Here is a 4,188-nt window from a genome sequence, read left to right on the forward strand (position 1 = left end):
TGGCGGTGATGAGAGAGAAATGCGGGCTGCATACATTATTGCTGGCAACGTTGTGGCAGTCACGCGGCACTGCAGTAATAAGCCGCAGCGTTCATTGGGTGACCATCATCTCGCGATCAACCATTAATATAACTGCCACCTGCCATGGTGGTCGCGTTGCTATCCAGTGTGCGGAATGCGCTCAACGTTATATACCAAGCGCCATCTACATGCAGCATAGCTTTCGCTCTCTAACCAGGTTGAGCAGTAGTTTAACGGCAGCTAATTTTTATTTCACCTTCTAGATACTACCGATCGTACTTCAGCCAGCGATGGCGCCGAGACGCAGCCGGGTACTTCTACAGTGTCGACAGCGCCCTCAACACCAGTCACTCTTCCATCTCGTAAGTGCAATAATACGTTCCAACATATTATACGAAGCAAATTAAGAAATCGGTCATTGAATTTGGTTTAATAACCAGTCACCTTTTTTTTAATGTGGAAACCGCTCGAATTGTCTTCGATTCAATCGGAAGTTTCGATGACAGCAGAGATTTTTGTAAACACCACAAAAAATGTTCGCAATAATTACGACATAGCGTCGCAAAAAGAAATTCGTTAAATAATCAAGACCAGGGGGTGTTTTAGGTTTCAATCGTTAAAGCAAACATATAAAACAAGGTGGAAAGAAATTTCACCTCTGACACTAGAAGGGATGAACCGTTCTGCACAGACTATACCCATATTTTGGAGAACATGCAGTTAAAATAAGCGTTAACATTCCATGCAATATCCATCGGATCAGTCTCTCCATTCAGTGTTAATTTTTTTTCGCCATTATTATTGCTATCGCCGGAGTCTTTCTATCGCTCAGGCAATTCCAGACTTTACTCGGTTCTTTTTAATAAAACTAGTACAAATTCTTTCATTTGCGAACAGCGCACTCAAGAGTGTTTATTAAGTGTATAAAAAGATTAGTGACGACTATTTTTCTTGGATATATAGTTTTATTTTTGCGCTCAGTTGAATAATCTTGAGTGTCATCCAATATCGGTTCTTGTACACTTTTTTCTACTTACTTGGTACGGAAGCATCTATAGACAGTATTGACATATTTCAACAAATCGCTCCCGCAGCTTACAAACATGATCACTTTCATCAAAACCAGATAAACAAGTTTTCATATATACGATCTCGAGTGCATCAGCAACCTTTGCATAATCCTTGAAAAAACGTACGTGACTCTTTTTTGTTAAAAAAGAGTAGTTAGCTTAATTTAATGTGACGCTTACGAAGTAACCAACAGTGTGTACATAGAAAGGAGGCAGTTAACAAAAACTAGACATAGTACAGGAGAACATGAAGCTCGTAGACAAGTAGATTGATATACAATTTGATACAAATCTTATGTAAGCATGATATGAACGGTACTCTCGGAATTAACTCATCCTTGGAAGCGGTACCAGAACACACTTTTCATGCTGAAATCAGCTATTAAACGTATTTTTTTTATTTTGAAAATGAGACATATGATCAAGTAGTTCAATAAGGTAGTCGGCTGTGGCGTATGGTAGTCTGTAGCAAGCATACAGGATAAATCGATGACATCCGGGAGAAATTTTCACGTAAAGGCATTCAAGTTCGCGGACGTCATGTACATGGGCGCATTCTACCGACTCTTTTAAAGAACGGCTACGCCATCCCTGTCCTTGTGAACAGCCTTGTTATGAGGAAGAAGTACTAGGTCATCGACTAAGTATTCATGCAGTCAAGTTTCCGTGAGGACTGTAATGCGTGGGTCCTACTCCTGCCGTTTAATTTCAAGTGAGTCTTTCTTGTTTACAAACGCTGTGTGTTTTCTATGTTGACCGTATTCACTATATTGACCATATAGCATAAGAAGCCATCTGCGTTAGTGTAAAAAGAAGCTTATGTTTCTATCATGTGGTTTCTTGACTGCGTAAGATTTCGCGTCAGGGGCCAGTTTACTGTGATGACGCCGTGCTTCTGGAAGCGCAATTTAATATTTTTTTCTCGGAGTTCTAGAAATAAAGTACATTAGTAGAATAAAACTCCTCAAACAAAAAACTTACCCGCTCTTAGTTGCAACGCTTCGACTTCTCGCTTTCCCGCAGTTTGTTACGTCACACTCTTTCCTTAAAAAATCTTCGCCAATTGAATAATCCCTCCTTTAGTTTCTTTTCTCTCTTGAATATTGCAGTATTATGTCTCTTTTCTAAATCTTTAAGCTTAAAGAGCGTGTTTTCTCTACTACCGGCTGATCCCACCTATGTATTCACTCATTTTGTATAGGGTCAAATTCAAAAATATCTTAGGAAATGTCTCTCTTTATGTTCTTTTTGATTTCAAGCGATTCAGTTTTGTTCGCTTCAGTTCCGGGACGCCATAAACGATGATATATGATTTTCTGCAATAATTTTCAAGCTGACCTATTCTTGCTTCCAGCCTTTCAATCGCTGTACTCGTACTATTAATTGGTTCTTAGCAGGACGTTAACCGGTTTTCAAGCTTCAACAGAGCATCTGATATGATTTCTATATTCATTACTCGGCTCTCGTTTTCTATATTTGAAATGAAATGTAATATCCCCGAGTTCTCTTAAAATTTGGATTATGTTAGGGTTTGGGTTTGATTCAGTATCTTCTCCTAAAAATAATAATTTCTTGAGAGAGAAGAATCGAAGTTGTGGCAAGCAACAAAGCCACGGGCACAGCAGCGCCTGCAGAACAGCCTACTCCAGCCGGTATAATATTTCTTACGTAAACAAGATTACTACAGAGTCACTGTGTGCTGTAAGTCAGTGCACGGCACGTAAACTTTGAACCTTTGTCGCTGTTATGTTGAGAAGGTTCCTCAACTTTTGGTAAGTAATAAACTCGGCTGCGTTTCTTGCAGACCATTGTGGTGATCGCATTTATTTTTATTTGTAGCTGGCTGTGTTTCTATAAAAGATGTTCTTATTTTCCCTGCGCAAGTGAATTGTGAGCAACTTTGCGTACGCATGGCAAAACGAACTAGAGCGGCTCAAACAAAATGCGCAGCTCTCACTGATGACTATGCAAGATATTTTGGCAGTCCTGTGTCGTGGGCTCAAGTTAAATTTTTCTCGCGAGTGATTTTATTTATCCTTCCGAAATTCACTGCCTATTTCTTCGCGTTATCTTTCCAGCCTCCTGCATCAACATCATCATCAGCAACATACTCGACATCGGAAATGTGAGACTAACGCTCATGTGATCGGCTCATCTTTCTCTCTAGATAACACTGAAAAACTCTCAATAGCAGTTAAAATATACGAAAAGGTTACCGCTTCTGTATAGTGATAAGTATAAAAATATCATCAGGTACCTGATGCATGAGGAGTTATAGTTACAGTGCGCGTTAAAAATCACAAGTTTAAACTAAATTTGCTAGAAAAGAAAAAGGAATTTAAGGCAAGAAATAACATACAATGAGGGTAACACATTCAACACTTGCCAGCGTCTTCCGGAAACGTAAAAGGAGGTGCAGAAGGTACTAATAAGTTCGCATCATGTGATGCACGCTGCTAAGAGCAGTGAGGTGTGTCCATCCTGTATCGGTATAAGCACGAGAAAAAATGTACTGGTCTGGTTATGAAAGCAATGCTTCACCTAGAGCACAAATATTCGGTTTATTGCTTTCTTTTCCAGGGGCGGGAAGAAACAGCGCACCTATATGGTCTTGGCTCTTTTGATCTCTTTCAGTGCGTCGGCACATCGACAAACTTCTGTGGTAGTACAAGCGTAAGTTTTCTTGTTTTGAAACTAATCATTTACCAATCTGTCTTCGTGTTCTTTTTATTCATAGTTTTCCTATGCGGGAGCGTTGACTACTAAGTAAATCAGTCAGTTGGTCAGAAAATAAGTCGGACAGTTAGTTGGCCGGTCAGTCAGTCAGTTAGCCATTCAGTCATTTTTTTCTATTACATGAACATTCGTCTACTTAGACTGGCTAACCCGAAGTTAAGGTGCTGTACCGTTGTCCGCCTTTGAGATAACTTTGCTTTGGCAATTCATATTTGTGTAGACCGGGCACTTCTACTTATCTTATTCCGAAAGTACTCATAGGCTCCCAACGCCCACCAAAAATCTTGTCACCGTAAGTACGTACAGTCAGGGACAAAAGCCTCTGGAGCACGTGTTCCTGAAACGAAGCCGAGAGTACTGG

General features: G+C 40.0%; 1 long non-coding RNA gene across 1 annotated transcript; it reads left to right on the forward strand.

Moving 5' to 3' along the window:
- Positions 1–290: 290 nt before the first annotated feature.
- Positions 291–3,766, forward strand: LOC144101187 (uncharacterized). The gene is made up of 3 exons (XR_013307951.1): positions 291–383; positions 3,170–3,216; positions 3,726–3,766. It is a non-coding gene; the product is annotated as an uncharacterized LOC144101187 (long non-coding RNA).
- Positions 3,767–4,188: the final 422 nt, after the last annotated feature.

The sequence above is a fragment of the Amblyomma americanum genome, chromosome 8, assembly GCF_052857255.1.
Source record: "Amblyomma americanum isolate KBUSLIRL-KWMA chromosome 8, ASM5285725v1, whole genome shotgun sequence".
In the NCBI taxonomy this organism is placed as follows: Eukaryota; Metazoa; Arthropoda; class Arachnida; order Ixodida; family Ixodidae; genus Amblyomma; species Amblyomma americanum.